General features: G+C 37.1%; 1 protein-coding gene and 1 long non-coding RNA gene across 2 annotated transcripts in view; one reads left to right on the forward strand and one right to left on the reverse strand.

Moving 5' to 3' along the window:
• Cdh20 (cadherin 20, type 2) overlaps positions 1-10,795 on the forward strand; it is a 202,265-nt gene that overhangs the window by 141,134 nt on the left and 50,336 nt on the right. The window lies entirely within an intron of this gene.
• LOC102017828 overlaps positions 1-10,795 on the reverse strand; it is a 41,963-nt gene that overhangs the window by 21,413 nt on the left and 9,755 nt on the right. The window contains exon 2 of the long non-coding RNA XR_259092.1: positions 6,298-6,348. This is a non-coding gene — a long non-coding RNA (uncharacterized LOC102017828). The remainder of the gene's footprint in view (positions 1-6,297; positions 6,349-10,795) is intronic.

Genomic DNA, 10,795 nt, shown 5'->3' on the forward strand with positions numbered 1-10,795 from the left:
AAAATAAAAAAAATAAAAATAAAAAGACAATGGACTTGTATACATAAGACTTCCATCACAGACTTCCATATGTAGCCAAATGCTCACTGAAGTGTGATGGTAGAATTAAAAATTTTTAAGAGGAGCCATAAATATAGTCATATGCTGAGAACTGAATTAGTGAAGAAGAAAAGATTTAAGAAAGAGGGAAATACTAAAGAACAGGTGAAGGTTGATCTAGAAAAAAATTGGGAAAAACAAAGGTCTCAGCTAGGCATGGTGGTATATGCCTGTAATTCCAGCATTTAAGAGGCCGAGGCAGGAGGATCACTGCAAATTCCAGGCCAGTCTGGGCTACATAGTGTGTTCAAGGCTAGCCTGAACTAGGGAGACCCTATCTCAAGAGACAAAAAAAAAAAAAAAAGAAAAAAAGAAAAACAAATCTCAGCTCACTTCCCCATCCCCAGCAAATTAAAGACAGAAAAATCTAAATTACTAGAAATTGATGGTCAAATCTCTTTAACTAAACAATGAATAAAAATCACATAATTTGGGGCCATTATAATTTTTTAAAACCCAATTCTCTCATGAGATTCACAAACATTTCTATAAAGGGTTCTTTAGCTTTATATTACACTTCTGCCATTTAGGGTTTGTTACCTTTTAGATTCAAGAACAAAACATTTGTAAAAACATAGTTTTCTTTACTCTTGCCGACACTGTACTACCATTGGTTATCCACACCTCCAACCATGTTCATTAATGTGTTCTGATAAGAATAGCTGTTAAAATCAATAATGAAAAATGAAAATTAAATCAAGGTAAAAGTTTAAAGGCAGAAAGATTACAAGTATCGAACTGTTAAATACCTTTTTATAGTTAAAACTACACTGGCACTCAGATAATATTTATCAAGAACCTGACATGTGCCAATATTGTGCTAGGTGTCAACAATGTATGGATAAAAGGCGTTATCCATGTATTCAAGAGTTTACAAGATAAGGAGAGACAAACAATTACAATACAGAATAATGGAGTGCCATGACAGAAAATGTAAAACTGCTTTGAGCAGATAAAAAAAAGAGACATATCCGAAGTAGGATATTTTAAAAAAAAAAACAACTTATACTATTAGGTTAGGATAATGTGTGACAACCCATTAATAAGATTATTATCTTCCTATCTGAGGCTCGAAACAGTCAAGCAAACTGACCAGTGTTACACATCAAATGGCACAGCTAGAAGTGATCTTAAACAAGTGTCCTGCCTCCAAATTATGCACCAGCATCCAAAACAGAGATTTTTGCCCCCAGGAAACATGTACTAAGAAGACAGGTTTTCTTTTCCTACAATAAGATGAATAATAAATATCAAAGAGATATTTATTTTGTTTTGCTAAGAAGTAAGCAAACTTCCCTTCTCCTTGAACAGACCCATGAGAAGAATGAAAGCTAAAACATCCACTGCTTTCCATGAGTGAGGATTTGTAAAAGGAATAGCAATGGAGAACTGATAAACAAAAAAATCCCCAAATAACCTGAAGCTGAGGGTGAACTTCACCCAGTTAACCACAGGGAAGCCACTAAGTGCAGGTACAGCACAGGTACAGCCAGATCAGTGAGCTAGATTCATGGCAGTGTCTCAATAAGACATAGGTGAGAGGAACTCACATTCGTTATGCCAAAGGGAATTGTACACTAGAAAGACAGGGAAAATTCTTACCTCTTTAAATATTCAGGCACAAAACTATGAATTTTTATCCCTAAATCTAAATCCAAATTTATCACCTTGCCTCTAACTAGGCCTCCTCCCAACTTCCTGCCACAGCTCAAGCACAGAACTTTTAAGTTATAACTGTTTCATCCTTCCCATACCCATTATCCTTCATAACCAGTCAAGTGGTGAGCCCAGGAGTTCTCCCTCCTCCATGTTTCAAACATCCCACCAATTCTTCCCTTCTCTGAACCCGTGGTGAAGTTATCCTTAACAGCTTTTCCTGGACTCTCATCTGATTTTCTCACCTCCTCTCCAATATCCCTATTTTACAGAGATTTGATCACTGACTTTGGCATGCTCAAAAACTTTCAGCTGCTAACTGTGGACTACTAGGAATGTTCCAAGCATTTCAATCCAATATCCAAAGCTTCTAGCTAATAGTTTTTGCCCATATTACCTGCCTTGTGTCTCACTGCTGACCTATATAGATCCTGTTCTCTAAGGAAATTATTCTCCTTCCAAACAGACCCTTGATATCTGGCATCTGCACCTCTATATCTGCATTTTTCTTTCAAGTGGAATGTCCTCCTACCACTCAGAACACACTCTATCATAAACCATGACTCCCTCTTCTGACCTGACCAAGAATTTTGTGTTAGAGGCCTGTGACCCTTATCACAACAGACCTGTGCTTCAGTCAGTCATGTGCTGAGCACATGCCTTGAAGTCACTCCTGAGAAACAATCCCAGCTCATCATTCTACTAGGTAGGGAGCACTGTCAATACCTACGGGTGTAAATATACCACCTCCAGTCACAAGGAGGTAAGGAAACATGTGCAGTTCTGCTCTCCTGAGGGCCAGCAGGAGCTCAGCCTGGTACACTACTGTTTGTCTCTTTGTACAGTAGAGAAACAAAAGCTTTTCATGGAATTCCTGTAAAGATTAAATGACAAAGTAAATGTCAATGGTGAAATAAACACTCCATACCATTACTTCTGGTGTTATTGCTTGTGTTACTGTGTGGCAGCTGATGCAACACCATCATCGCTGATAGTAAAACTATTATGTGTACTATTCTGGCTATTTCTACCACTAGCATTTATGGCAGCAGCTCCCCCTAAACTGTACACTCCTCAAAGGAGAGAAAGGAAACTAACATTTAATGAGCACCAGCTATTTTTCAAGCATAAGACTAACCATCTGTCAAACACTATGCTAGGACTTCCATGTATATTTTCTCTACTCTGACAATCACCCTGTGACATAGTCTGTAATCACCTTTAGTTTATAGATGATAAACTGAGACTGAAGGAATTTAAGTCACTTGCTCAGGGTTGCACAGATAGCAAGTGGCAGGGCTAAAATACAAACTCAATTATATCTGGCTTTGCAATCCATTCTTTGATTAAACATTTTTGATACTCAAGACAAATCAATTTTAAATAGAAAATTTAAATCTTAATTTTAGATCACAAACTTATCTGTATCCCATATTCTTCCTATAGTTTAATCTTATGGACCAGGCAAAAACTACAGATTGTCCTACCTTCCCAAAGTTCTGCGCTAAGGCAAAGTAGTAGGAGAAAACATTAAGTAGCAATTATTTGAAACTTCTTGTCAAAGGAGAATATTACTGTGTATTTTAAATACTTTTTTTGATGAACAAGCACAAACTTAATGCAATTATAAATGTCTCATGAGAAATTAGTGATCACGTAAAACAATTCTCAAAAATCAAACTTGATCATTCTTGTCTGACTATAATCAGTGAAACCGCCCACAGACTGGGCAGTAGTTTCATTACCTTGAGTAAAAGAAAAAAACTGGAGGAAAAGTAAAGTAGGTCAAACTTCCTGACTCCTTGAGCATTAAAAATAAAACTTTACTAGATCCTCAGTATGTGTGAAAGGATCAGTAAGAATTTACTTCCTACTCTTAGAGGCTATGGAAGGAAACACAGGATACCTTCGACTTAAAAAATTGATTACAATGAGAATTAAAAGCAGAGAAGAATTGAGCATGAACTCTGGCAAAAGGATTTCTAAAGTGTGAATGCCTTTATTCATGACCCAAGCAAGGGAATTTACAGCTAAAAGGTCAACATGTACATGGAAGACAAGAGCAGGTTTTACGACAGGACTGGTCAGGTTTTACAAAGCCAATTCTTAACTGTGTAATTCAAGCTTTCTATTCCTTTTCTTGCTCTATTACACACACACACACACACACACACACACGCGCGCGTCATACCTCCCCCGATATAAAACTTGATATTGTTCCTAATCCTCACATAAGCTACCTTATGTGAGGTATACTTTCCCTAGACCACATCAACCCTACAGTTCTTATAATTAATGAGCCCCATTTGCCAGGCAGTACTCCCTCCCATGGTTTGGTTGTTGGAAAGAAAAAAACAGTGTAAAAGAGTGGTGGGAAAGGAATGAAAAAAACCTGACAATAGTTTGAGCAAACACCGTTAAGAGCTGAATCTTTAGGCCCAGGATTTCCATAGTTTTTGAGGAACTGAAGAAGAAAGAATTCATAGGAAATTAAATTAAATAATCAAAATTAAACAAGCGATTGACCACCTGTCCTAAGAAATCTCAGTAAAGATTAAACATTCTTCATTTTCCTCCTTCCAGCACTGTCTAAATAATGCCATAATTCCTCAATTCTGTACACACTATGAGTTTATTAACAGTTTCTTTGAGATGTAGAGGAGGGATATCTGAGCACATTAAATATGTGCACACTGATTTGAAGACACATTCTATTTTAAGATGTTAAGTTGGAAAAAAGGAGTGCCAGGAGCAGGCAAGGCCTGCAGTAGAGGATGGAATTGAGAACATAACACAAAACCCAGGAAATCTAGTATTTGGACAGCTCTTGGCTCTGCTGATAATTAATTGGTTGCCTCCATAGGTGGGTGGCTTTGAGTAGGTTGATGAGTTGATGATTACACTGAGAGATGGAGTTTCTACTCACCTAATGACTGCCTGGGAGGAAATAGTGATGGATGGAACCTGTGCAGTAAATGACTTCCAGTCAGAGACTGTATCACCTCACAGCACACAAAACCACTAATGTATACCCCTTTCCAAAACAGGATGGCAGATTTTGGTTAGTAGCACAGACATACACAAATATACCCAAACTTATCCAGAAATGGTGAAAGTTTTGATACAGAGACACTGAAAACATTTTCTTTACGCAATTCTACAATGAGGAATTGCTGTTTGTGAGCCGTACATACTCAAATATATGATTATGATATAAACTTTTCATGCAATCCAGTCTATAACTGTGACTACCTATTTCATTCCTGAGGGGTTCTGTAATTTATGCTGAAGGGTTCTAACTTTTAAGTACAATAATTTTTTTCATATTTCTCAAGAAAGCCCCTTGATGGAGAGATGGAATAATGTTGTGATGCTGAGCTGTACTCTGACTTAATGTTGATGCATCTTATAGTGCACTGTCATGTTTCACTGTAACGGGTAAGATCTCCATAAAGTCTCTCTTTTCTTTTTTCTTTTAAGTGCATGTCTGAGATTCTTTCTGTAAGTAAAAGTGATGAGTTAAAAAGTCAACTGCCTAAACCCAAGACACCACTGTCTACATTTACCTCAGTAAAGGCATTATGCCACATCAGAACATTAAACACTGCACTTCCTATGGGGAGTCACTGAAAAAGTCGACTGGTTGCTTCTGCAGAGATGTCATTTGAGCTTTTCAGAGTAGCACTTTCACAAGCCATGAAAAGCTCAGGAAAACTAGAATAATGAGGAAAGAAATCAGAGAAAGATTCTAAAAGCCCAGTTCATTTCAAGGAAAAAGCAGTAACCATTCTTCCCCCTCTCCTACATTTTAAATATCACAAAGAATTTAAGTAACAAAATAAACAATTCACTGAGAGCACAGTTTATGTACAACTTTAATTTCTTCCTACTGTGTTCATTACCAAGCTGTTTGCTTTCTTTAGGAAGGAATGGGGAGAGGAAACTTTTTAAAGACTCATTTAACACAGAAGTCAATTTCTACTAATGTATTCTTCATGTGGCACATGTAGTTTTCCAAAGCAGATCTATCTGTAATATAAATAACCATATATCTTCCTATAAAAGAACAGTTACCCCCAAAACACATAATCTTTTCCTATTCATAGTAAAAATACATGAACATAAAAACCATATAATTTATATTTGCAAATTGTCAGCAATCCTGATAGAACTGATTTTCCCTTTATTTGTATCAAAACAGTTCTAATTGTGATAAGAGTAATGTAACTATTATGAAACCCAGCTTTTACTTTCTAAAAAGTTAGCCAAGAGTGTTTTTCATGCATTCCACCCTGAGGAAGCAGAATAATGTGCTTTACATCAAATGTCACTACTAAGTTCTTTACCGTAGAAAGTTTATAGGGACCACCAGCTTTCACAGGTGGTAAAAGAGCTCTACATGTCCTAAAGACCCCAAAGCTACTTTTGTATGTGTTCAGTGAAAAGGAAGAAGATAAAAAACTTTGCACTAGTTTTTAGGAGGTCTAAGTGGGCAAGAGGAGATGAAAGCAGAAGCAACTGAACTGCCTACAAAATACTCACCACCACGAAGGTTCCAATGAATGCTTTTTTCCTACATTCTTCAGATCACATCTATAGGTAAAGACAGGAGATGTTAAACAGTGAGGATGTATGTCTAGTTTGTATGGGCGAATATAAGAGGCACTACTTAAAAATCTCTCATAATTTCCTCAAACTTCATTCTGTTCATGAAATTTAGACAGTGGAAGCAGAATAAGGGACATCTGCATACCCCCACGCTTAGGTCCAAACCAAGCTGCAAAACTAACCAGGGAAAAGTATTCATGTGTGTGATTAGGCAAAATGTGTTTATATAAAACTCAAACATTAGAGGAAATATATTAAATAGAATACACACACACACACACACACACAGCCTACCTTTGGCAAATGCAATCCTTGGAAAAATTTTCTCCAATATTGAAGAATTTTCTAGACTCTAGTAGCTAGCCCTTCTTTAAACATCCTCAGATAAAATATAGTTATTATAGAATTAGGCTGAACCATAATCTGCTACCAAACAATGTCACAAATATAGATATCTGGATTTGTGGAATGAAAGATACAAGGGATGACCAAAATACACAGTGAATATTTTTAAAAAATCTATTACAGTAAAAGACACATTGCCATTCACCTACCTCAAAATATTCCCCTCACTTTAAATGCACTTATCTTCTTGCCACTCTCTGAGAAGCTGTGGAAGTCTTTTGTGAGTGACCTTATCAGGTATGATCAAAAATATGGTGAACGTTGATGCTAAATGTCATCTAACACAAAGGCAGGATGACATAAACAGTGTAGTGTGTCCTCACTCCATCTTATCCACCAGACCTGGCACTGTGTGACTTCTAGCTCTTCCCCAAAGTCAAAATGACTATGAAAGGGAAACATTTTTAATCTATTCAGGATATCAAGGCAGCTACAAGAGTATAACAAATGATACTCAAGAAAGAGAATTTCCAAAAGTGCTTTAGAAGGTGGCAAGAGCAACAGTATGAGTGTGTTTGAACTGAAGGTCAGGTATTTTGAGAGAGATTAATGGCAATGTCTCTTTTACTATAGTAAATTTTTTCTAATTTAAGCATTCTCTGTATATTTTGATTAGCCTGTCATTGCAAAGCCAGGTCCTGATGCAGTGAAGAACCTAGCCCAACACGTCCTTGGTCCTCAGTCCTTTATGTCTCTGATGAAAGAATTCAGTCAAGACACATAAGGAAGTCACGCAGAAGTACTGTATTGGTAGAATTTACTGTCAAGTAGATACAGAGTTACTCTTTCAAGAGAGAAGGTGGACAGTACCACAAAGGCATTTGTACCATGTCGAAATCTGGATACTTTTTAGACAAACAAAAGTTACTCCTGAGGTTCAGGGAACTATGGTGCTTATCAACATTTTACTTACAAATTACTTTGGAATTGCAAAATGTCTTCCTATCCTTTATAAATGTTCAGTGGTTCCTCAGGGGCTTTACTCATGTAAGAAACTTAGAAATGATAAGTCCTTAGTTTAAAACAGATCCCAGACCAAGACAGAAGGGTCTTCAAAGGACAATTCCTTTGTTGAATGCATTGGGCTCTAGTCTGTGGCAGTCAGGAATGCTGTGTGACTTGTTCTGGAAGAAGATGGCAAAGCGGCCAGGTATCAGAAGGACTGTGCGCAATGTACAACTTTAAAATGTCCTTGGGCTCTGTGTGATGGCTTTGGGTTTGAGACCTAACAAATGATTATGCATGTATTACACAACGAACTGTTTGTTTCTTCATTTAACTAACAATGCATGCTATTTTTGATGTCCCTGACACTCATATACACACTCTGTCCCTCAGGTCCACTAGTTTTTAACTATCTACCTAACAAGCCCTGGCACATATTACAAGCCCTTTCAGAATTTTGGTCCCAAATGTGCCCATGAAATATGTTACATACTCAGCTCCACTATTTTCACATGTAACTTGTATAATTTATGTGACTATTGAAATGTCAGCACCTTCATCATTAACACAGCACTTCCATATCCACTGTCCTATCAGGTCCTCATGGTAGCCCTGTGAAGTAGATAGAATTCTTATACCTCCTTAAGAGATGAGGAAATTAAATATGAGAAGTCACTAACACAGCCCTAAACACATTCTTGTTAACAGAAATGAACAAGTCAGAAGCTAAGAAAATAGAACCAGGAAAAAAATCTGTCTCTTAGTTTATTGGTTTCATAGTTTATGCACTATTCCCCCCTTTGATTTAGCAGCCACAGTATTCTGGTAACAACTTTTTTTTGTTTTCTGGTAACAACGTTTTTGTGTGTGATGTCCTACTAGCATGAGTCCTTGCTTTTAGTAGTAGGATCTGAAACTAAAGCATAACTTTACAGAAAAATAGCTTAACTGGAAAATTACAGGGAATATAGGAAAGGGACTCAGCTCACGGAATACCCTAATATGGAAGTTCAGACTGGCCCACCCACAAAAGTGGGAGGCCAGCGTTTAAGGATTAGCAGTGAGCTGGGGTTCAGTTGATCATTATCACAGTCCTGGTGTCAAAGTAATCTCAGTCCACGTGCCATAGTTTTGGAATCTTTTATGGCTAGGGAGAGGTTTTGTTCCCAGGTGACTGCAGCTTCAGGACAAGCAGGTTCATTGACAACAGCTGGAGACATCTCAAGCATAGTTGAATATCCCTGGAAATCATTTATTCTGGCATCTTCAATCTTGAAAGGGGTGAGATTATGTAAATTCTGGGCTACTTAACCTTGATTTGCCAATTTTCACACAGAAACTCCCTAAATGATATCTATATCCCTAAAATGATATCTATAAGCTGAAGAGAGATTTGACCCAAGTTTTATAGCAACAAAGGACACAAAATGAAGGTAAAACTTTATTCTACTTTTAGTTATTGTCCCTAGTGAAGAGTTAAAGTTTATAGCAAAAATAGCTAAATCCCCAGCTGTCCCAGCAGAAAATACAAATCATGTTTTTAATGGGCAGCAGGTAAGTGCCTGGGATTCTGCCTCTTTCCCCATCCCTACAATGATCCCTGACTATGTTGTTGTCCTTCTACAAGTGTTTACTTACTTCAGAGCTAAGTCACTCCCAGTTTACTTTTTAGGTGGATGTCTCTATTTAGTTTGTTTTGAGATCTTGAGGTTTTTCCAACACTTTACCAACCGTCTGAATTTTACATGGGCTCTGAATCTAATCAGCACAGTATCAAGATATTATATTTTCCTTGAGCTAAAGTTTAAAACTTTTTTCAGGGTCTTACCTATAGTCAATTATTCAAAAAGTTAAGAAAAAAATATATCTTCTTTCCTTTGTAAGAGGCCCCCAACCACCTGTCTGTAGCCTAATGACCTTCTGTCTAACATTACGACTGTATCACTTTTGTCTACCTGCTATGTCCCTAAACAGTCTACCAGTTTTTCATCGATCTTTTTAATCAGTTCAGCTCCTGGGTTAAAAGTCCTTCTTCCAGAACACCTCCCCTTAGACAGAGAGCAGAAAAACATGAGCCAGGTTTTGGTCTACCAGTCCAAAAAAAGAGGAACAGCTAGTATTTGGTAACACCTTGAAGCAGCACCATTGTCCTTTATTAATAAATATGTCATCCTTAATAAGGTAGACCTTGCTTGCTTTTGCTTCTTCTTAACAAACAATATGCCTCTAGAGCTAGAAATCTAAAAAAACTCTCATTCTCTTATGAAAATTCTACAGTTTCTCCAGCTTATTCTTCTTTTCCAGTTTTCACTGACATGATTTCTCATAGAGAAATAAAATACCATGTTGTATGAAATGAATCTAAGATATTTTAAAAGTTGTTTTGTAAACTTAAATAGTATTAGAGAGGAAGCTAAAGCCAGTTCTGATGGTAATAGATGGAAGGCGGGAATTGAGTTAGCATCAGGGTATTCATCTTAAGCCACTATAAGGGAAAAAATGCATTATTTAGTTGAACAGATCTGCAATCCCCAAAGTATACACATTTCTTCTAATCTATGACAGCAACTCTTCAAATAATAGTCAAAATATTAATCCCACAGAAAACATTTTGCTTTGACAGAGTGCTAGAGTGCTATGCCACTCATTAAACCCAGCCAAACAAAGAAAGTAAAGGTTGATGAGGTCATAGCCTAGGAGTGAGGTTATCAGGTAAATCTAACTTCATAGCAACAAAAGAAATGTGAGTGATGAAAACGTGTCACCAGGGAAGAAGTTAACATTCCTTTGCATAAATGAGTCCTTCAGGTTTGGAAGGGAAGTTTGTTCAGATGGACTCTTAGCTTGGCACTTTAAAGTCAGTTCTCAGATAAAGAAATACAAGTGGCAAATAAATACATGAGAAAATGTTCAACATCATTAGTCATTTGAGAAATGCAAATTAAAACAACATTGAGATTTCATCTCACCCCAGTAAGAATGGTTATCATCAAGAAATCAACCAATAACAAATGCTGGCGAGGCTGTGGAGAAATAGGAAATCTTCTCCACTGCTGGTGGGAATGCAGACTGGTGAAGCCAC

This window comes from Chinchilla lanigera, unplaced genomic scaffold, assembly GCF_000276665.1.
Source record: "Chinchilla lanigera isolate Chin_1 unplaced genomic scaffold, ChiLan1.0 scaffold00001, whole genome shotgun sequence".
NCBI classification, from domain to species: Eukaryota; Metazoa; Chordata; class Mammalia; order Rodentia; family Chinchillidae; genus Chinchilla; species Chinchilla lanigera.